The sequence below is a fragment of the Copadichromis virginalis genome, linkage group LG16 (genome assembly GCF_057382275.1).
Source record: "Copadichromis virginalis isolate Kocher_CV1m ecotype Utaka linkage group LG16, C_Virginalis_male_GT1.1, whole genome shotgun sequence".
Lineage (NCBI taxonomy): Eukaryota > Metazoa > Chordata > Actinopteri > Cichliformes > Cichlidae > Copadichromis > Copadichromis virginalis.
The window spans coordinates 3,732,246-3,756,414 of record NC_140633.1 but is presented as its reverse complement, the minus strand read 5'-3'; the positions used below and the strand labels follow the sequence as shown (position 1 = coordinate 3,756,414).

Sequence of the window (24,169 nt, the reverse complement as noted above, 5' to 3'; positions counted from 1 at the left end):
GGTAAACAGACGTAATCTGTCTCCTATTTAAGCTGGGAGAATTCCCTCATTCTTGGCTTATGTGTGAAGTTTTCATGCTCGGACTTTTTTCTCTTGTTTGAGTGTTACTGAGAGAGAGCTTCCCCCAGAAAGAAAAGTATCTTTGGATTTGTAAATATTGGAGGCCATGTCCTTCACACATCATTCTGTTGTCATTGTTGCTCTTTAACTACACTTTAAATAAATGCACTGCCACTCAATGATCGCGCACTGCTGGCACGGTCTGCGTTGTGCATATACACTCAACAAAAATATAAACGCAACACCTTTGTTACTGCTCCCATTCCCCATGGGATGGACGTAGAGACCTAAAATTCATTCCAGATACACAATATAACCATCCCTCCCAAACAGTGGTCACAAATCAGTCCAAATGTGTGGTAGTGGGCACATCTGCCATATTGAGATAATCCATCCCACCTCACAGGTGTGCCACATCAGGATGCTGATCTGACATCATGAGTAGTGCACAGGTGTACCTCAGACTGCCCACAACAAAAGGCCACCCTGGAATGTGCAGTTTTGTCTCACAGCAAAATGCCACAGATGCCACAAGCAATGAGGGAGCGTGCAACTGGCATGCTGACAGCAGGAATGTCAACCAGATCTGTCGCCCGTGCTTTGAATGTTCATTTCTCAACCATAAGCCGTCTCCACAGGCGTTTCAGAGAATATGGCAGCACATCCAACCGGCCTCACAACCGCAGACCTCGTGTAACCACACCAGCCCAGGACCTCCACATCCAGCAGGTTCACCTCCAAGATCGTCTGAGACCAGCCACCCAGACAGCTGCTGGAACAATTGGTTTGCACAACCAAACAATTTCTGCACAAACTGTCAGAAACCGTCTCAGGGACGCTCAACTGCATGCCCGTCGTCCTCATCGGGGTCTTGACCTGACTCCAGCTCATCGCCGTAACAGACTTGTGTGGGCAAATGCTCACATTCGATGGCGTCTGGCACGTTGGAGAGGTGTGCGCTTCACGGATGAATCATGGTTCACATTGTTCAGGGCAGATGGCAGCTGAGAATGTCCCAGTTCTTGCATGGCCAGCATACTCACCGGACATGTCACCCATTGAGCATGTTCGGGATGTGCTTGACCGGCGTATACGACAGCATGTACCAGTTCCCACGAATATCCAACAACCTCGCACAGCCATTGAAGTGGAGTGGACCAACATTCCACAGGCCACAATTGACTATCTGATAGACTCCATGCGACGATGTGTTGCACTGCATGAGGCAAATGGTGGTCACACCAGATACTGACCGGTTCTGGGTCCCCAGACCCCCAATAGCGCAAAAAACTGCACATTCCAGGGTGGCCTTTTGTTGTGGGCAGTCTGAGGTACACCTGTGCACTACTCATGATGTCAGATCAGCATCCTGATGTGGCACACCTGTGAGGTGGGATGGATTATCTCAATATAGCAGATGTGCCCACTACCACACATTTGGACTGATTTGTGACCACTGTTTGGGAGGGATGGTTATATTGTGTATCTGGAATGAATTTTAGGTCTCTACGTCCATCCCATGGGGAATGGGAGCAAAAACAAAGGTGTTGCGTTTATATTTTTGTTGAGTGTAAAAAAAAGCAAACCTGAATTGACATTAAAATAAAAACGTTAAAATTCATTCTGTTTTGCAGTGTGTGTCAGTAAGTGACTGGCTGCTCCAGCCAATGAATGATTCACATTCGTATACACGCAGCTAATCAACGTCGTTGACAGACTATGACAGCGTCCTTAGTCGTGTCCAAATTCATGGGCTGCATCCTCCTGAGGACCCGGCCTTCGCGCTCTACGTGGGCCGGATCCCCAGAAGGTCGGGTAGGCTGGAAGTAAATGGCTGTAAAATTGGACGGTCTAGCCTTCTGATTAGCGTCACCGCTGTCTCGGTGGAGTTTAATAAACTCGGCCGTCTGCTCCTTGCTATCTAAAATATAACAGGACACTGGCGTAAATTCTCGACCATCTCACACTTCTGTTTAATCAGTTTTCTGTTTGACGTTTATTCAACTGTGTGAAAACCACCCGGGGGTTTGATAAAGTTTTATCTAATCTAATCTAATCTAATCTAATCTAATCTAACAACTTTAATCTCATGAAGAAATAAAACACTGAAAAAAGCCAAACTAACATTTTTAAGTTATCCAAGTGACTTATCTATCATGTTTAACCTGAGTAGCGAAAGACCGCGGTGATCTGAAAACGATGTGCCTGGAGTTTGCCGTTCTTGGCGGCTCTCAGCTAGCTATCGAGCTGATGGGTAACAGATGTCTCCAAAAACATCGGACCACTTTTGTAAATATGCGATATCTTGATAAACCGAGCAGATAGAAGTTTCCACAGCTATATTCTCGCCTGAAAATATGTTAAAAGTTTATTTTGTGACCGAGAAAGATTAATAAGAGTAATATTAAAACTTAGTAGCGGCCGCCATTGTTGGAAACTGGAATTGGCTGGGCCACGCTATGAATTCTGGGATACGGTGGGCCATGAAGGACACAACCGACCCGGGTCTGACATCATCACGTAGAAGTCAGTGCCACAGGTTTACAGACCTGTGGCACTGTGGAGAAAGAAGGAGAAAGAGTGGCGTGGATAGCAGGCTGACTACAGTTAAGCCAACATGGGGGTTAGCATTCACTGCAGTGTCGAAGAACAAATTTAGCTCACGGGGTGTCCTTACTGCCCTCCACTCCTCTGCTGTTGGATGCCCTGAATCCAGTCTTCTTGCCACTCCACACCTCTCTCGTGCTGTTCTGCTGGAGTTTCTACTCCAGCTTCCTGTAACTGTCCTTAGCCTCTCTGATCTAACCCCCCAGTAACACCTGAACCTTTCTCACTTCCTCTCTATAGCTCTGAAGGCCCTCCTCTTGTCGTTGAGGATGGCTTTGATGCCTTTAGTCACCCATGGCTTGTTATTTGGGTAATAATAGACAGTCTGAGATGGGACAATGGAGTCAGTGCAGGTTATGTAACCACTAAGGCCTCCTTGACCACCAACTAAATGGCCTGGCCTGCATTTGTATAGCGCTTTTCTAGTCCCTAAGGACCCCAAAGCACTTCACACTACATTCAGTCATCCACCCATTCACACACACATTCACACACTGGCGATGGCAAGCTACATTGTAGCCACAGCTGCCCTGGGGCACACTGACAGAGGCGAGGCTGCCGGACACTGGCACCCCATGTTTGCCTACTGGCACCACCAGTAGGCAAACATGGGGTTAGTATCTTGCCCAAGGATATTTGGCATGCAGCCAGGAGGCAGCCTGGGATCGAACCACCGACCTTCTGATTAGTGGCTGACCTGCTCTGCCACCTGAGCTACAGCCACCCACATACATAACTAATACTAATAGTGGTCAAAGGCTCCCTCTTCACAATAGGCCCACAGCAGGGGGTGAGGTGAATCAGTGGTGTGAGGAAGGAGGAACTGTATGCAACCCTGAAATTAACATACCGAAGGTCAAAAATTCTCTCCCCCCTGGTGGGACAAACCACATACTGTGTTGGCAGTGTAATGTCCAAGTTGACATAGTTGATGTCATTCGAGATAGCAATGAAGGCACGCAGGTGCTGAGTCTGTGACTGGGCTATGGCAGAGAGAATAGTATCAGATGCAGCTGTTGGGATAGCAGAGAGAGGAACATAGACACCAAGACCACATGGGTAAATTCCCAGGGAAAGTCCAACAGCACACAGTTCAATGTGAGGGCCACAAATTCACTCTTTGATTGTTATGTGAGCAGGGTTACACCACCGGTAGTTAACACGAATAGTTAAACCCTCTCCTTTCTCCTTTCTGCTTACCGCCCGTGACACTGTACCTGTTGGCCCGAACAGCGTGGAAGCCATCCACAGATGTGTTGTCATCTTAATAATATCCTGGTGCTTCTATGCATTGGTGAAGCACATCAAGCTACACTCCGAAAGTTCCCATTGACTCCAGGCTAGCATTGTTAACTCATACGTCTTGTTTGCTAACCACTGGATATTCCCGATTATAATACATGACAGATATGAATTATAGCTCCTCCTCCTTTAGGCCTCAGGTGTCTCGCCGTCCCCCTCCTTGTCCTCTTCTGTCCCCACTTCTGAATCCACAGTGTATGTCTGTGGGTCTGGTCAACAAGCCGGCTGGCATCAGGGCGATCAGCTGATCTATGGAGACAAAGCATGGAGCGTGTAGCTGCTGCACCGCAGTCCCATTCGGTAATGAAAGCAATAGTTTTGTGGAAACAAGGAGAACAAAAACTCTCTTATCCCACCTATTTGAAAGACAACTGTATAAACAAATAAACAATAATGCTCTAAATAATAAATAATTAGTAAAAGACAAAGAAAAAAGTTAGGAAAGGTTAAAGTATAGGAAAAAAAGAGCAAATGAAACAGGTTGCATGCTGGTTGTTGCAAGCGCACTGACATTGAAGGTCAAGTTACAATACTTAACTAGGGACTCCTGTCCCCCATGGTTGGGTATATTTTTGTGAAGTATGAAGACGATCCATAAAAAAATTGTTGGTAATGTAAAATTTTCACATTTGCAGTGACCTTGATGTTGACTAACACAAAGTTTGAAAGTTATATATTGAAAACTGTAAATGTCAATGCTAGTTAAAGCTAGCTCAAATTGATCATCCGTCTGATCATCCGTGTTTCCACCAAAGATTTGCCTTTGGTTTCCTCAATCTGTTTGTGACGCTTCATGTGGGTCGGTCTTGCAATTAATTTTGGAACCTTGCTCCAAACTGTGGAGGACCACAAGAGCCACGTGCATCCAAATATAGCATTCTGTGCTTAAATAATGAATTGTAGAATAAATTCTGCATTTGTAAATTCATTTTTGAATTCCAATTTAGTAAACTGATTTATAAAATGCTTTTAAAAAACTTCATTTCCCTTTCCTGTTCGCCCTGGATTTTTTAGCTCATAGCTTCGCCTTGCTAAGCTAAGAAGCGTGTGTGCTCGTACAAAGGCCGTTCAGCCTCAGGATTTACACTCGGCTCGACACAGTTATGTGAAGAATGAAGGGACCCTGCAGCAAAACGGAGAGCGCAACCTCTGACTGAGTGCCTGTTTACTCAGTCTGATCACCTGTTGAAGGTAACGTGCTAGCATGGCTAACGCTAGCATCAACGCACGTAGCCCCGTTATCTTAGCTTATGAAAATATTACCTCCCAGCTGTATGAGCTCGCTACGTGTTTTGTAAGCTGCTGTGCTCTTCACAAATAAAGCTGGAAGCAGCTCAGACTATTAGAACCAGCACTGAGGCCTGTTACATTTATACAGTGTTAGAGCAACGGCTGCAGCCTACAGCCTTTAAACTAGCGATTAAAATGCTGACAGTAAACTCATCAGTCCAGATGTTACCACATTACTTTGCGATACTTAGAGATAAAACAACTCATCATCATCCCACGGTGTGGCTAATTTCAATAGCAGCAGGATTTTTAAAATGAAGGTGTTAATCCAACTCCTAATCCAACTGCTAATCCAACTGCTAATCCAAATGTTAATCCCTGAGCAAACAGGAAAGGGAAGTGGATTTTGACATGAGAAGTGGAATCACCATTTCATTTTATAAAACTTTTTGAAAATCACTTTATTAAAGTGGAATTCGAAAAAGGTTTTTTAAAATCACTTTATTAAATTGGAATTCAAAAATTAATTTACAAATGCAGAATTTATTCTACAATTCATTATTTAAGCACTGAATGCTTTATTTCGATGTGTGTGGCTCTTGTGGTCCTCCGTACCAAACAGTTGAGGTTTCCAGTTCAAATTAGCACCTCCAGATTCTGATTCTGATTGGTGTCTCCACTGATCATGAGTGAGGTCTATGAGGCACACATAAATAAATGACTGCAGCTACTGAAACAGAAAACAAAAGTAGAGTAAAAGTAGCGAGATCACTCATTGCACTTGCACACTGCTTCTGGTTGAACATTTATCAGAGGATTAAAAAAAAAGACATAAGCATAACCGATTGCACTGAACTACTTGGATAGGACTATCTTTATCTTCTGGATTTATGGGGTCTGGCTAACTAACTATAATCTATATGTCTTCTTCTCAGTGTGCTGAAAATCTGCTGACTAAAATCCTTTCTCCACTGAGCAATGGGGTAATTCTAGCTGTAACATCATAACTGTAACTGTCCTTCATCTAAGTGGAGACTTTCTGGACATTCTCCTTTATCATTTGATTAGCTTTTCTTAGTTGCTCATGAAGTCTCTTGAGCAACTACCCAGCTATTCAGAGCTCTTTGTGTATCTATGGACATTTCAACCAATAGACTATATTGGTCGATAGGAAACTCTATAGTCGATTGTATTGTAATCTATAGATACACGGACAGTTATTATAGACCTGAAGTAGTTCTTTTATGTCTGAAATACAAGCAGCAGAAATGGACTTCCTCCAAAGGGTGGCTGTGCTCAGAGATAGGGTGAAGAGCTTTGCCATTTGGGAGGAGTTTGGTGTAGAGCCACTATATCTACATCAAAAGCAGCCAGTTAAAGTGGTTCAAACATGTGATGAGAATATCTCTGAGGGGCCTCCCAGGTGAGGTGTTTTGGGCATCTGTTTACAGGAGGAGGACCCAGGGTAGACCCATGATAGAGTGGAGAGATTACATCTCTTGCTTGGCTTGGGAATGGTTTGGTGTCCCCCCCCAGAAGACCTGAAGGAGGTGACTAATGAGAGGTTGGTTTGGGTCTCTACCTCTACCTCCCATTCCATTTTAAATAACCTAGGAACCAAAGTAAGCCTGCATTCTGAAGTCCTCTAATGGAGTTGTTACTCCCCTCGAGTCGTAATAAAGCTCAACTTGTTCCTTGTGTTTTAACTGACATTTATTTCGGACAGGAGGATTCTTCGACATGCCTTAACATGTAATGATGTCCAACCACAGCCGATACAATGCAGTCAGAACTAAAAAGAAATACAAACTTAAATGAATATTCTTAATAAAGCCCCTAAGCATTATATATGGCGAAACATTCCAACAAAACAATCAATAAAATACACATTACACCTCACACTGCGGTAATTGCACTAGAATATCACGCAACACTAGCATATTTACATACAACGAAAATAAACAAAAGAAAACATTTACCTCATTGGCCTCACTCAAAGGGAATAAAACTTTAATCCTTACATCGTGGGGAGGTCCAAAAAAGGCACTCTTTTATTTATCTTACTATTTACTATCTTACTGTGGACGTGCAAACCTCGTGGCTCGTCTCAATTAGCTTGCTGAGTGTGCCAGCCAAAAATACCCTCTTAGCAACAACAGACGGAACTATAGAAAAGGTTCCTATCTAATTGCACAATTAGTAAAAATAACACATTTAAACATATAAATCCAATGAACAAAACATGAATTACTATTGATTTATTTCTTAATATTTCAACTACTAATTGTTTCAACCTTACATATCTAATAAAATGAACTTAAATGCGAGAGTTGCCTATGACGGCAGCTACAGGAGTGATACGAAACTATAAGGTCATTAAGATAAGATGAAACCTGATTATTCAAAACCTTGTATGTGATGATAGTTGTATGATGATTGTATGTGATGAGGATTTTAAAGGAAATTCTAGATTTAACAGGGAGCCAATGTAAAGAAGCCAATTTTGGAGAAATATATTCTTCCTTTCTAGTCCCTGTAAGTATTCTTACTGCAACATTTTGCATTTACTGAAGGGTTTTCAGGTTGTTTTTTTATGAAATCCTTATAATATTGAATTACAGTTGTTCAGCCTAGAAGTAATAAACTAGAAGTAAAAATCTGTGTTATCTGGCATCATGGACAGATAGAGCTGGGTGTCATCTGCATAGCAGTGAAAATGTATGCTATGTCTTCTAATGATGCTGCCTAAGGGAAGCATGTATAATGTAAACAGAATTGGTCCTAGCACTGAACCCTGTGGAACTCCATAATTAACCTGAAGAGGACTCTCCATTTACATGCATAAACTGGAGTCTATTAGATAGATATGATACAAACCACTGCAGTGCAGTACCTGTAATACCTACAGCATGTTCTAATCGTTCTAATAGGATATTATGGTCGACAGTATCGAACGCTGCACTGAGGTCTAGCAGGACAAGCACAGAGATGAGTCCACTGTCAGAGGCCATAAGAAGATCATTTGTAACCTTCACTAAAGCTGTTTCTGTGCTGTGATGAGCTCTGAAACCTGACTGAAACTCTTCAAATAAACCATTCCTCTGCAGATGATCTGTTAGCTGTTTGACAACTACTCTTTCAAGGATGTTTGATATGAAAGGAAGGTTGGAGACCCAGCCAAGAGCGCTGGGTCTAAAGATGGCTCTTTAAGTAAAGGCCGAGTGGGGAAAAACAGTTAAACACATGAACAGGTTGGTGGTGTACCTGGGGCTTCTGTTTGGGACTATGCTTCCTCCTCACCATCATTTCTGACATCATCATCTAGTATTTTGAAACCAGATATGATGAGTGAACAGAAGACTTGTCTAAGAAACTGACAAATGCTGCCTATCAGTCACACAAAGCATACCATGCATTAGTGTTCTTACGGACATAAATTAGTACAATTGTTTACAATTGTACTCCGGCTTCCTCCCACCGTCCAAAGACATCCAGCTTGTGGGGATAGGTTAATTGGATAATCCAAATTGTCACTAGGTGTGAATGTGCGAATGAATGTGAGTATGAATGGTTGTCTGTCCCTGTGTGTTGGCCCTGCGACAGACTGGCGACCTGTCCAGGGTGTACCCCGCCTCTCGCCCTATGACAGCTGGGATAGGCTCCAGCGCCCCCCGCGACCCTGAAAAGGACAAGCGGAAGCGAATGGATGGATGGATGTTTACAAAATTAGCATCAAGTTATAAAAGGTAACATCTGAAAATAGGCTATTATTAGCTAAGACTGCTGGGTCTAGAGATGCTTTTTAAATAGTGGTTTAGTTACCAGAGATGGGCAGCTTTAATCCGATTACTTTTTTCAAGTAACGAGTAAAGTAAGGGATTACATTTGCAAAAACGGGTAATTAGATTACCGTTACTTTCCCGTAGGAACGCTGCCTTACTGCGTTACTCAAACTGTGATTTTTTTGCGAGAATGTCTCATGACAGTGACGTAAGCGAGTGCAACGTTAGTGACAACAGCTGTGTGCAGATCAACAATGGATCACATATCGAGTGCAGGAGAGAGTATGAGCGTGCAGCGTTTAAAGCGTGGAAGTACTGACCTTACTTTGAGTTTTATTCCATAAAAAGTGACAAAAACATTAGCGTCCATCGTGTGTGGGAAGAAAACTTCTTTTTACAGCGAAAAAAACCCCTAAACTTCCAACAAGCACCGAGTAGCTACGACGTGATGGGAAACTCACAGAGAAACTCGCGGATTCTTCCACTGACCGCGGCACACCTGCACCAGGGTAAACCTCCGCCTGCCCCACTCCTGCTTTACAGGTGAAAATAGAGCAACAGGACCGCTGAGTCTTTGACTTTATTTATTTTCTGCTGTGTTTTACTTGCATCTGAAAGACTGAGTGTAAACACAAAAAATATATATATATTTATATTTTATGTGCTGGAATGTGCAGAAAATAAGTTTAAATGTTAAACTAATTTCTTCCAGTCAGAGAATGTTGCATATAATTTAATTTTTGCTTGATGCATGAAGTTAAAAGATTAAAACTAATAAAACAAGTTTTAAAAAGAGACTTTTCCATTTGATTACATTTATATGATGGATTATGCAGAAAAAGTAGAATTAGGCTGAAAGATCTATCGCTTTATCACCTCTTCAGGTTGTAAATCGTGTTTTTAAAAGTAACTAAGTAATTAATTACTTTTGAAATTAAGTACTCAGTAAAGTAACGGGATTACTTTTTTGGGGAAGTAATCAGTAATTAATTACTGATTACTTTTTTCAAGTAACTTGACCAACAGTGTTAGTTACTGCCACCTGTGGTACATAGCTGATCAACCTAAAGCCTGACCTGTTGCTGGCAGATGTTTTGCAATGTTTATTCAACATCTGTAACTCCCGTAAGTCCTGAATCATTTGATGAATTGAAAGAAGTTTGTCTTTTCAGTGATAATAGGGTCCTTATAGTAACTCCAGGCAGCAGCACCGTGAAGACTGCGATTGGCTGAGAGAAGAAAACAGACATTTTATTGGGCATTTGGATCATTTTTACAGTGTTTTTTTCATTGTTTTGTTTTGCTTACCACTGAAAAAGCACAGACCTAATGCTTCCAGGAACCACTGGAATTTTTCGATTGTGCCAATGGTCCACGAGTTATGGTAGTTTGACCTAAAACCATTGGTTTTAATGGGTTAATAGAGGTTGATTGACCGTATTTAAGATTGAAATATTACTCAATGGTAGGCTTTCCTTGAGCTAAATAAATATCAATGGTATTGGAAGTTAGAATAGAATTAGAATAGAATTCAACTTTATTGTCATTGCACATGTCACAGGTACAAGGTGTCAGCCGGTGATCAGCTGTGATCAGCTGATCACGGGGCCAGGGTTAAAAGAGAGACGCCACCCACCTGTTCGCCGCTCAGACATCATTCTCTTCGTGTCAGGAGCTCCGAAACTCTGCCGACGTCAGTCTCCGCCTGATTCAGCAACCGTGAGTGTTTTTCCCTTCAATCCTTTTTCTCTTCCCGGCTCCGCTCGCTCTCTGTCTGTAACGACAGTTCCGAAGCCACGCTTCGTGCACTGATCGTTACTAGAATAACTGCGTGTCTGCTCCAAACCCACCGCTAGCCGTAGCCGCGCTTGGGTCTAGTCAGCACGCTACACAGGCACGCCGAGCTACTGTGCGTAGCTCGCCCCGCCGTGACAGGATGTCTGAGCCCGCTATAGACCCAGTGGAATTCGAACGGCTGAAAGCCGAAGTTCTATATCTTCACGGTGTGGTAGATCGGATGTGCACAAAAGCGGAGTCCCTCACCGAAACTGCCCTCCAACTTTCCACTTCCGTCACCTCGCTGCAATGTCAGCCAGCGCCGGTGAGCGCGGAACCCCGGATCGGACTACCAGACAAGTGGAACGGAGTTGATGGCCGGCCTGATGGGTTGCTTGCCACTTTAGACATGCTGTTCGAGTGTCAGCCCACTAAATACGCCACCGCCCGTGCAAAGGTTGCACTGCTAACCTCTCTCTTGTCTGGCCAGGCTCAGGAATGGGCCGCGGCTCTCTACTACAATAAATCGGCAGCTTGCAATGACTATGCCCTGTTTGTGGAGGTATTAAAGAAGACGTTTGTTCCCCCGAGCAGCGAAGTGGAAGTGGAGTCACAGCTGCTTCATCTACGCCAGGGCAGCCGACCCGTCTGTCACTTTGCCTCTCAATTCCGCACCCTGGCCGCTAAGCTACAGTGGGGAGACGCTTCTCTGCGCTCTATTTTTCTGGAGGGACTGGCTGACTACATCCGAGACGAGATGACCGGCCGTGAGGCCCCTAAAACCCTGGATGAGGCCGTGGACCTCGCGCTGAAGATTGACCAATGAGTGATGTCGCGGCCTCGCCATACCCCTCGGGCCTTCAAACCCTTCCAGCCTCAGAGGACCACATCTTCGCGACCTCCTCCCCCCTCTGATGGAGCCACGGCTAGCCCAAGCAGCACATCCAGCGAGGAGCCCATGCAGCTGGGTGGACTCCCCAAAGAGGAGAAAGAGAGACGCTGGCGTGAGGGCCTCTGCGCCTACTGTGGATCAGCTCGACACCGTCGTCCCCAGTGCCCGCTACGGCCGGGAAACGACGACGCCAGGTAGACTGCGGGGGTGTCCCGCCTGGCCCTTCCCACTCCTCTGACCCCTCTCGTTTTTTGTTACCGGTAACTTTTCACCTGAAACACCAACGGCTCTCATCTGAAGCCCTCCTGGACACCGGAGCCGCTGAGAACTTCATCGATCAAAAACTGGCCTCTCGGCTTCGCATTCCGTTGACTTCCGTCGACCGATTCCTCCCGGTGACCTCAGTAGACGGGCGACCACTCCAACCCTACCCGATCCAGTTCCAGACCCAGCCAATCCACATGTCTGTCGGGGATCATCAGGAGGAGATCCGGTTTTTAGTAGTCTCTGCCACTTCCTCTCCTCTCATCCTCGGATACCCCTGGTTCCGTCAACATGACCCCCACGTCTCCTGGTCTTCCTGCCAGATCCTGGACTGGGGTCCCCAGTGTTCACGCCGCTGCCTTCTCTTCCGGACTGGAAAGGACTCAAAGTCAGAAGAGGCGTCACCTCGGAGCCCATTGATCTGGATAAGATCCCTCCGGCTCCGCAGAGAACAAAGTCATGGAGGAGTACGTCGCTGAGGCTCTCCAACAGGGCTTCATTCGCCCTTCTACCTCCCCGGCAGCTGCGGGATTCTTCTTTGTCAAGAAGAAAGACGGCGGGCTTCGCCCCTGTATAGACTACTGGGGCTTGAATAAAATCACTGTTAAGAACCGCCATCCTCTTCCTCTGCTATCCACCGCACTCGATTCCCTCTCCCAGGCCTGCATCTTCACCAAACTAGACCTACGCAGCGCCTACAATTTGGTGCGGATTAGGGAAGGGGACGAATGGAAGACGGCCTTCATCACCCCTAACGGACACTGGGAGTATCTGGTGATGCCCTTCGGCCTCTGCAACAGCCCTGCTGTCTTCCAACATCTGATCAATGATGTCTTGCGGGACATGCTGGGCCAGTGGGTGTTTGCCTATCTGGATGACATCTTGATCTACTCCCGCACCGAAGTGGACCATATTCGCCATGTGCGGGCCGTGCTGAGCAGGCTGCTCGAGTACCAGCTGCTCTGCAAACTGGAGAAGTGTGCCTTCCATTAGCGGTCCACCACCTTCCTGGGCTTCACCATCTCCTCCAATGGCCTGACCATGGACCCGCAAAAGGTCCAAGCCATGACCCAGTGGCCTCAGCCCTCCAGCCTTAAGCAGCTACAGAGCTTCCTGGGCTTTGCCAATTTCTATCTGCGCTTTATCCGCAATTTCAGCACCATTGTCGCCCCACTGACATCCCTCACCAAACCAGCTAACCTGCCCAAGCCCTTCTGCCTCCCCCCTGGTGCGAAACAGGCATTCCGAGACCTTATCCGCCGGTTTGCTACGGCTCCCGTCCTGCTCCACCCTGATCCTGCCGGAGATTTTGTGGTGGAGGTGGATGCCTCCGATGTTGGCGCTGGCGCCGTCCTCTCTCAACACGGCCCGGATGGGAAACTTCACCGGTGCTGCTATTTCTCGAGGAAATTCTATGACACGCAGCGACGGTACGGTGTCGGCGACCGGGAACTCCTGGCCATCAAGTGGGCCTTGGAAGAGTGGCGGCATTGGCTCCTGGGAGCGAAAGAACCGTTTCTGATCTGGGCTGATCACCAGAACCTGATCCATATTCGTTCTGCCAAGCAGCTCAACCCAAGGCAGGCCCGTTGGGCCTTATTCTTCGAGCCTTACAACTTCCACCTCGCCTACCGCCCTGGCTCCAAGAACACCAAGGCGGACGCTCTCTCCAGGCAGCTCGCCCAGGACGGCCTCACGTCAGACCCTGGACCTATCCTACCGTCTCATTGTTTCGCTGCCCCCCTTCGATGGCCCTTGGAGGACTCTATCCGGGATGCCCTGACCGCCGAACCGCCTCCGCCTGACACCCCGGCTGGGAGGCTCTATGTACCATCCCAGTGCCGTCAGGAGGCGTTGCTCTGGGCTCACTCCTCCCCGCTCTCTGGTCACCCAGGGCCCGACAGGACCCTCCAGCTCCTCCGTCGTGCCTTCTGGTGGCCCTCCATGACTCGGGACGTCCATGACTTCGTTTCCCCCTGTGACACCTGTGCTCGGGCCAAGTCCTCCACCCAGCCGCCCGCTGGCGACCTTCGCCCTCTCCCTATGCCGAGACGTCCCTGGTCCCATGTCGGTCTTGACTTTGTTACCGGCCTCCCATCTGTGGACGGTCTTGACACCATCCTCACCTTTGTGGACCGGTTTTCTAAGGCGGTGCACCTGGTCGCCCTGGCCGGCCTCCCCTCCACCAAACGGACGGCCGAGCTCCTCCTGGACCATGTCGTCCGGCTTCACGGATTCCCCAAGGACATAGTCTCCGATCGGGGGCCCCAGTTCACCGCCAGGTTCTGGAAAGCCTTTTGCCGCCTGATTGGAGCGTCTCCCAGCCTCTCGTCCGGCTATCACCCTCAGACCAATGGGCAGGTTGAATGGACCAATCAACAGTTGGGGCGCTTCTTACGGTGCTTCGTCTCCGCCCAACCGTCGCTTTGGCCTCGTTACCTGGTGTGGGCTGAGTTGTCTCATAACCTTCACGTCTCTTCCGCCACCGGTCTCTCGCCCTTTGAGGTCTGTCATGGTTTTCATCCTCCTATCTTCAGCCATCAGGAAGCGGGGGTCGACGTGCCTGCTGCTGAACGGATGGTCCGCCGCTGTCGTCAGGCCTGGATCAAGGCGCGGGCTACCATTACCCGGGCCAACGCTCTGTACACCCAGCAGCATCGTCGCCGCCACCGCCCGGGTCACCCCTTCCAGCCGGGGGACCGCGTCTGGCTCTCCACAAAGCACCTGCGGCTGCGCGGTGAGTCCAAAAAGCTCACTCCCCGGTTCATCGGCCCGTACGAAGTCACTGCCCGGGATCGTCGATGGGGGTCCTGTCTACACTGTCCGACGGATCTTGGACTCCCGTCCCCGGGGCCGGGGGGTCCAGTATTTGGTGGACTGGGCTGGCTACGGCCCTGATGAGCGCTGCTGGGTGCCGTCCCGCTTCATCTTGGATCCTTCCCTCATCTCGGATTTCCATCGCCACCGTCCTGGCCCGTCGGGTGCCGGTCCTCGGGGGGTGGGGGGGGGTCCTGTCAGCCGGTGATCAGCTGTGATCAGCTGATCACGGGGCCGGGGTTAAAAGAGAGACGCCACCCACCTGTTCGCCGCTCAGACATCATTCACTTCGTGTCAGGAGCTCCGAAACTCTGCTGACGTCAGTCTCCGCCTGATTCAGCAACCGTGAGTGTTTTTCCCTTCAATCCTTTTTCTCTTCCCGGCTCCGCTCGCTCTCTGTCTGTAACGACAGTTCCGAAGCCATGCTTCGTGCACTGATCGTTACTAGAATAACTGCGTGTCTGCTCCAAACCCACCGCTAGCCGTAGCCGCGCTTGGGTCTAGTCAGCACGCTACACAGGCACGCCGAACTACTGTGCGTAGCTCGCTCCGCCGTGACACAAGGCAATGAAATGCAGTTCGAAATGCAAGTTACTGTACATAATGTTACATCTGCGAGATGGTTGTGAGTAAATCATACTAATTCAGTCAAACAGGTGCACTTGGGCTTTGTTGTTACTTTGCTGATGCTGGAGCCTGTTGGGTTATTAATTGTGAATTTATTTCCCACTTTGCTGTCTGCTCTTGTTGTTCCTCCTCCCTCTTCTCTGCTCTTTGAACACCAGAGAAACCTTGAATTGAATAAGTGGAAGAAAATGTATGAATGAATGGAGTCAGCTCCTCAGTCAGTCTGCTGTGTTGTGTGCTTAGACTTGCATGTAATTCTACAGTTTGTTGCTGGTGTGACTGAGTCTGATTGAGTCACTGCAGCTTGGTGCTCTATTTGAGCTTCATCATATTTTCTGGACAAACGGATTACTCCCAGTATGAGCAACGACAGCTCATACTGGTTAGACCAGCTCAGTGTTTTTAGTACTTGCCTTGTTATTGTATTGTTAGTAAATAGTGACTTACAGTAATACATAAATTCTGTACACCGTATAAGCCACAAAAACATCAGAGTAACACAAAGAGGTCCTGCATCGCCTCATCACAAACCCCAAACTGTATTCATGTTAACAGTGTTTAAGCCAAACTATTAAAATGATGTCTTTTCAGAAACAAACGAACAAAAGGCCGACATCATGACTCTGGGAAGATGTTTTTTACTTAGTGATACAATGTTATTATTCTTCTTATATTGTTGTGTGTTTATCGTGTTTTATGAACCAGAGAAACAGTTTTGCTCGCTGTAATATTTAATGCATCTTAGTCTATGAGTCACTCATGTTTATGTACATCACCGTATTACACTTTATATTTACACTGTATAATCTGGTGTGAACATCTGTCTGTACAGCTCTATTGGATCCAGGTGGTGTACATAAGGAACAGACACTTAATCACACATTTCATTTTAATTAAAGAAACACAGCCAGACGTGGAAAGACTCGTTAAGCTAACGTTCATGTTTTGGGACCTGGAGGACAGCTTCCTGGTTCTGCTGGCTTCCTCTTGGTTTCTCTTGCTCAGAGGGGATTTTCTGATCATGTCTGGTTCTGGTTTTGTCTGGTACTCCAGAGTCTTTGTGAAAAAATATAAAGAGCGTTCAGTTGGCTGTTATCATGGAGGGCTCCATATAAAAAAATCTGACTTTTTTGAATATTGTCTACAGGTAAGAATGCTTGTTTTAAAATGTAGGTCAGCCGTAGTGACATTGGTCTTAGATTAGATAACTTATAGGTTTTATTAAATCCATCGAGAAAGAAAGAAAGTAAAGATCATTTTATTTATTTTGCTATTTTTCATTAAATTCTTGTGACTCATCCTTTCACAGCAGCGTTAGCAGAACTACCAACTTCGATTTTTTTGACACAGTAAGTTCATAATATTTGAGAAGTTACAAATATTCAGCCTAAGCTGTTTAGTTTTGGTTAAACCACTAACAGGTTCAATCACTGTGCATAATGATTTACATCAGAGCACATGGCTACAGTGGGTCGTGTAGTATTTTGAAAATCTCCAGTGTTTTAAAATAAGTTTGTCTTAGCTTCAAAGTGGATCTGGATACATTTAAAGCCGCTCCACCAGGTGCTCTCATTCTTCCTCCCACTGTTCCACACAGAAGTTTTGTCTTTTGAAAATTTTTAGCCAGTCTGGGCTCCCCGCACCTTCAGTGCGTGTGAATCTGCACCAGAGCGCAGCAGGCTCCAGGATTCTGAGTCACATAACCAGACACGTTTACCTGGGCCTCACCTGGAGAGGCAGCGGTTTCCCACTGAGCCCAGCAGAGCAGGAGCACACATCAAAACTCAAGTTCATCACTGAGTATATAGTTAATGCCACTGCTTACATATGAGCCAGCAAGGTGTCTTATGCCCAAACTATTACACTAAGCCAGAACTGTGTGTGTTTGATGCTGAGTGTATGTAACAACATTGTGTGTTTACCTGTATGAAAAGTGTGTAACCAAAGGCTAGTTTTCAGCTTCTGACAGAAAACAGTCCCAAACGAATTTATGTATTTTAGAGTTTTGTTTGCCCTCTTTCAGTTTGTAGTAGAGATGGACCGATCCGATATTACGTATCGGTATCGGTCCGATACTGACCTAAATTACTGGATCGGATATCGGAGAAAAATAAAAAATGTAATCCGATCCATTAAATATCACGAAAGCACCTCACAAAACTTGCAACACGCCGTAACTCACCTCAGCACGTTAGCACGTCGGAGCAGTATGCATCACGTGATAGAGCGGCTGTGGCATGCGGGACCTGTCGGTGGTCTGGATAGCATGTGGAGCTTCGCTAGCAACCCGGCATTTCATCTCCGACAAAGTTATCCCCGAGAGAAGTAAAGCAAGTTTGTAAGTCCATCTCTGAATGTAAAGCATTCCTGCGTTAAGCTTAACAAACGATATATGGAGCGACTGCCTCTCCTGCTGCTACTTCAATCATGAAACTGCTTAACGATCAGCTGATCGGCTTTTCTGTCGCGACTCCGTCTCTCTGGTTTGTTTTTGGCCCACTTTGCACCAGAAAGAGGAAACCAGCGGCTGAACAACAGCAGCACGTTTAAGCTTGATCAGCTGTTGTTAGAATTTATTTAATATTACTTTCTACTCGAGGATCTTTTTCTACGTAGCTGACGACTGGTAACTGTGCAGGGCAGATCTAGCAAAGTTTAGCCAGGGGGGCCGATAGGGCATGAACAGGGAAAAGGGGGCACAAAGACACACTTTTCTTTCTTATTCTCATTTAAAATGTCGAGCTTTTAATAAATAATTATCTGACACCCAAATTTTTAATTTGATGTAAAATGAATAGAAGTCAATTACTGTATATAGTGACTATTGAGTTTAATATATATACCCTAGTAAGCTATAGTACTTTTTCCTTTGGGAAGGTACCATCTGTGCAGTCTGCAATTTTGTTGAAGAAAGATGTTGAATCTATTTAATATTTCTTGAAAAATAATTGATTTCTGTGCATTTTTTTTCACACTGCATCAAATTAAGGTTGGTTACGTCGATTAAGCATCATGAGGTGGAGCGTGAGGGGTGGTTCCCTATTTTTTATTTATTTATTTTTGTTGTTGCTGGGAGTTGGAACCCTATTAGTTAGGTTGCTTAATATTTATGCTAAGTACTCTTTAAAATACCAGAATAGGGAGGATGGTGTAGGTTTAAGTTTATTAGATTGATCAGTATTGCTGAACTATGAAATATTTTTTTTTGCATACAGGTATAACAGAATAGCTTTAGTGTAGTTGTTGTTTTAAACTTGAGTATGAACTTATACAAAATGCAGCAAGATATTAAAAAACAGTTTTGTTGATTAAAAAACACTATCTCGGATTCATATCGGTATCGGCAGATATCCAAATTTATGATATCGGTATCGGACATAAAAAAGTGGTAAGTAGTAGCCAGTGGCAATGCTGGGACTCGTCAGAGAAACCATGTTTGAACTGCGACAGGCTGGTTCTTGGTATGTCTTCTTGGCAGTGTGCAGAACTAAATGTCTGCATTGTTTCATACGTACGATGTATTTCTGGGAGGTTTTTTAGCTAAAAATACAAAAGCAGTAGAGTGAGGAGGATAGAAGTGCGCAAACTGATTTACTAACATCTGTGACACACGATTTACCTCCATGCTGAAAAAATGCACGTCACTGGTGCACTGCTGTGTTTTTTCTTTGCACACTGGTTGTTACTGTGAAAACTTTGAGCAGCAGTCTTGCTAACATAGCACAGAGTTATGTCCTCCATATTAACTCAGTTTCTAAAGGTTGAACATGATGATTCATATTTTGAACTGTGGCACCAGCTGGAATAATCATGGGCTTTCTTTACAATTACACCATTGCAGAGAAAGTTAGACACAGTTTGCTCATCTTACAGTGAAAAACGTCGTCTCCCTGCTGCAGAAGGTGGAGGCCACGGTGAAGGACTCTTTTCTTGGCCGAGAAGGTGGAAGCTAAGACAAAGCAGCATTTAATGACCCGTGATTTCAGGGACGCATTGTCTCTGCAGCCACTGTTCCACAACACAAACGCACTATTCTGCTGTTAGTAATACACAAAATGTGTCCTGTTGTCTGATAAATGGTTCCAACATGATCAGGTGATTGAAATCATGTAAACCGAGACATATTTTATGTTTTCGATGATCTTTGTCAAAGATAATAAGCGTGCAGGTTTTTGCCATGAATCACTAGCTGTCAGCTTCTGCTATCTGATTGTGTGCTGTTGCAAAAACAGTATCATGTTGTTCGCAGCTGCAATGTGGCCAGATTTGGCCACTATGTTTGAAAAGCATGATGATAAAGCGGGGTGATGTATCACAGCTGGTTCCTGTGTGTCAAGTGACAAAGATAACAGCAGCCACATCCTCTCAGAAGACAATGTCCTCACGCTCACTGATAACAAAGGAATGCTGTCTTTAGCTTCCCCATTATAGCAACCTGATCTGAGCATCTGCGGCTCAGGGAGCTGTGCTGGCTCCTCGCACAACTTTTAAAGCATCTCGCCTCGAGATAACAGCGAGTGCACAGGGACACCGAATAATTGCATGAATTCTGCAAATGCTCCATTAGGCTGCCAGATAACATGCTTCACACCCTCAAATAGTAAACAATCTTCAGTGGCTGGCCATCAGCAGCCTGAAAACGGATGATAAAGGACATAAAATAAGCATTCTTATTAAATCTTTACTGAGCTCCACTGTGGATTTGGAAAAGGCTTTTCCAACTGAGAGTGACTTCATGGCTGGGAAATGCTGCTTTAAAGAGAAGCAGTGGGAGGCCTCATCACAAATCCCAGATGGAAAAAAAAATCAGCAGTAGTGTTACTAATGCGTCCGCATTCTGGCAGCTGATAGAGCTGATGGATGCATCGTTATCAAGCTGGATTCAGAAAAAGAAAAAGCATGCAAGCGAATTATTAACAGCTCATTTACTGAACAGAAATATCACATTGTCCATGGTGTGTCTTATGTGGGATGGAGGTTTGGTATCATATCACACTGGAGAGAGCTTTTTCCTGGTGTGCAAAGAGCACTGTTGTGTCAATTTAAAGTTCCTGCACATGTATGCTAATGTTGTCTTTCTATGAATTTGGAAGACAGCAGTAAGCCTGGAAATCGGTGATGGATTCATCACAGAGTAGATGAGGCAGAACTTCACACCAGGAGACCAGAAATTCATCCTGAGAAGTAATTCCCAGTCTGTGTGTGTGGCTTTCTGCCATTATTGGAACAGGTTTTGCCAGGAAACCATGTGCAATTTCTCCATCTGTCTGTCTTCAGCTCCATAAAGCCTTACTTACTGTCTTTCACAGGCGCTGGGACTATATTTAGTCACAATTATCAGAAAAAAAGCTCCATGAGACATCATGAGAAGAAAAGTCTTTAGACACAAATGAGAAGAAATGTACACACACACACACACACACACACACACACACACACACACACACAGTGTAGTTTACTCATGCAGCTTGCTAACCAGTAACTTTGGGCTCCAAGAAAGCAGCATGGTGGCATGTTGAAGGCTTAAAACATGAATTACATTGGGTTATAATGGTACTCATCGTGTCCACCACCATTGTGCGAACACATGGGAAACCTGTCATACTGCCTGTCTGAATGTGTATTGTAATCTCTGTGCACGGTGGAAACTTAAGGCATTTAGGGGTAAAACTGCAGGTTATGTTTTAAAAAAAGATCATGGTTTGGGTGTCCACACGTGTTTAAAGGTTGTATTTCTAGCTGCCTATGTGCAGGATCCATCCATCCATTTTCTTCATTCTTCATTTGCTGATTGCCGGGTGGCTGGAGCCTATTCCAGCTACCATGGAGCAAGAGGCAGGATACACTTGGGACAGGTCGCAGTGAGAGCCAGCCAACCGCACTGCCATTTCACCAATTAGCCCCTCCCACTGTCTGTCTTTGTTTCATTTTCTCTCAACACTGCTTTAAATGATTTTTTAATGTTTGAACTGCTATGAGTCAAGCTGAAAGCCCAATACCAGACAGAAGTTACAGGGATGTTTTCACATATCACTGGTTAATTAGCAGAAGGAGCTTTCATTGTTCTGTGGGCTCAAGCTCTCACTGTTTAACACTGTTGGAAAAAAACAACCTTTACCTTTAGACTGTTGCTGATGTCCTTATGCACAGGTACATGAACTTCCTACAGCAGAGGCGAAAACCCTTTTCACTATACTTCATCTAAACTCTTTCTTTAAAGAGCAGACATTTATATGCACTCGGTGCACACAGACTTAATTACAAGTTCACAAAGTGCAAACCTACAAAAACAACATTGAATAATAAATACTTGCACACATGGCTAATTGGTATTCTCTTGTTTGCTGAACAACTTCGCTTTTAACTATCTACAGTATATATATATTGACTGCCCACTTTATTAGGTACACCTTGTTAGTAGCAGGTTGGAGCCCATTTAGCTTCAGAACTGCCTGAAACAAGCAGACAAACATGTTGCAGTTATATTGGCTACTGGGATACATGCCAGTAACATAACTGGGAATGAAAAGACTCGGGAGTACGGAAAAGTTCAACAATCCCCAGAGAACCACATTTACAAATTGTGGAACAATTTCAGAATGATGTTCCTCACAGACTACCTCTTTATCTCCTGTACATGTCAAAATGTTCCATGAATCTGGAAAGATTTCTGCCACTAGGGACAAGATCAAAGATCTTGGATGCTCAGGATCTTCAGGCTCTTAGTTGCATCACAAACAGCCATGACATGGAAATGTAAAACAAATCTGTGGTTGGATGAATCTAAACTTCTCTTAGAAAACATGGACTCTACATCCCTCAGACTAAAGTGGAGTACAGCCATGTGGCTCGTTAGGTTAGTGATTTACATGTTTGCCTAACAAGTGAAAGATCCTGGGAGGAGACACAAATCCCTGTGGGGTTGCATCACAAAGAGCACCTGTTGGAAAAACTCTGCAAATACATGGAGCCACACTTTGTGAAAAGGAGAGAGGCTGAAAGTAACCATCAGCGTGGTTTAAGAGCAACATGCTCCCATCAAAGTAAATATTTTTGTTAACACGAGATGTTGCATATTTCAGCGAGACTGTGAAATTATAACCGTATAGCTTCGTAATAGGAGAGTCTGGTTGCTGAACTGGCTTGCCTGACCTTTCACCTATTGACAAGATTTGGCACAAAAAAGATGATAACAACACAAAGAGTACACAGGACTTTACTTCAAGGTCACCTGACTCTTCTCCTGCATGAAAATGAGTGTGTTTACTCCAGTCAGACATGCTGTCAGATGATGATGATGGTTGTATAAACCTGTAAAGGACGTAAATATATAATGTCAAATGCAACAATGTGGCAAGTGAGAGAACAGATTAATGCTGCAGTAACAGTTGTTGTTGAGACGTCGCACACAGAGGACTTAAAAAAGCACACTGCTGTGTGCTGCTGTGTATTTCTGAGGTCATGGCTGCACATTCGTGCTTTAAACTTAAACATGGAGACTTTTAAACATCACATGTGTGAATTGCTTTAGTTTGTTGGCAGATCACAGTATTTATATTCTGTTTACATGACTGCCATATTACATTATTTTATAAAATATGATGCATCGGAGAGTCTAAAATATATGAGCTTAGCTCAACCTTAAGCATCTGCAGCACTAATATTAATCTCCATAACTTTTTTGGAAGAATAGTTATTTCACTTTTGATTCGTCACAATTCATCAATAATACAGTTTTCATGGTGCGGTATTACATACTGGTCCTTTCAGGAATCCTCCGGCATGTTTCATGGCGCTAATGGCAAAGATATTGCCATTGGTTAGAATCACCAAAGTTATAAAATATGACAATCAGCCAGTAATGTGTGCATGAAGGTGAAGATGTCCACAGAGACAGATGCACAATGCTGTCAGCCTACATGAAAGAGTCGAAGAAACACAAACAGCGGACGAACACGAACACTGTCACCTGCCTGTGACAGTGACGGCTCCCTCCCAGATGCGCTGAACAACTTCTACGCTCAGTTCAACAGGCAGAACGACGTGGCGGCGAGGAAGACCACCCCTCCTCCGAACGACCAGGTCCTGTGTCTCACTACAGCTGAGGTGAGGAAAACTCTACGCAGAGTCAACCCACGTAAAGCTGCTGGACCAGACAACATCCCAGGCAGAGTGCTCAGAGAATGTGCTGATCAGCTGGCAGATGTTCTCACCGACATCTTCAACATCTCTCTGAGCAGTGCCGTTGTTCCCACGTGCTTCAAGGCCACCACCATCGTCCCCGTGCCCAAGAAGTCTTCTGTGTCCTGTCTCAACGACTACCGTCCTGTTGCACTTACACCCACCATCATGAAGTGCTTCGAGCGGCTCGTCATGAGATACATCAAGACCCTGCTGCCCCCTCACTGGACCCACTGCAATTTGCGTACCGCCATAACCGCTCAACGGACAACGCCATCTCCACTGCACTCCATCTTGCCCTCACACACTTGGACAAGAAGGACTCACACGTTCGAATGCTGTACATAGATTTCAGCTCAGCATTTAACACGATCATCCCCCAACAACTGATCGGAAAGCCTGTTGGGCCTGAACACCTCCCTCTGCAACTGGATCCTGTACTTTCTGACCGGAAGGCCTCAGTCAGTACAGATCGGGAACTGCACCTCCAGCACCACCACACTGAGCACTGGGGCCCCACAAGGCTGTGTGCTCAGTCCTCTGCTGTTCACACTGCTGACTCATGACTGTGTAGCAACACACAGTTCGAATCACATCATTAAGTTCGCTGATGACACGACCGTGGTGGGTC

The 24,169-nt window shown here is 45.4% G+C and overlaps 1 long non-coding RNA gene across 1 annotated transcript in view; it reads right to left on the bottom strand.

Moving 5' to 3' along the window:
- Positions 1 to 6,894: 6,894 nt before the first annotated feature.
- The window catches only part of LOC146690088 (uncharacterized), a 384,415-nt gene continuing 367,140 nt past the window's right edge, over positions 6,895 to 24,169 (bottom strand). The window contains exon 2 of the long non-coding RNA XR_014915770.1: positions 6,895 to 6,991. This is a non-coding gene — a long non-coding RNA (uncharacterized LOC146690088). The remainder of the gene's footprint in view (positions 6,992 to 24,169) is intronic.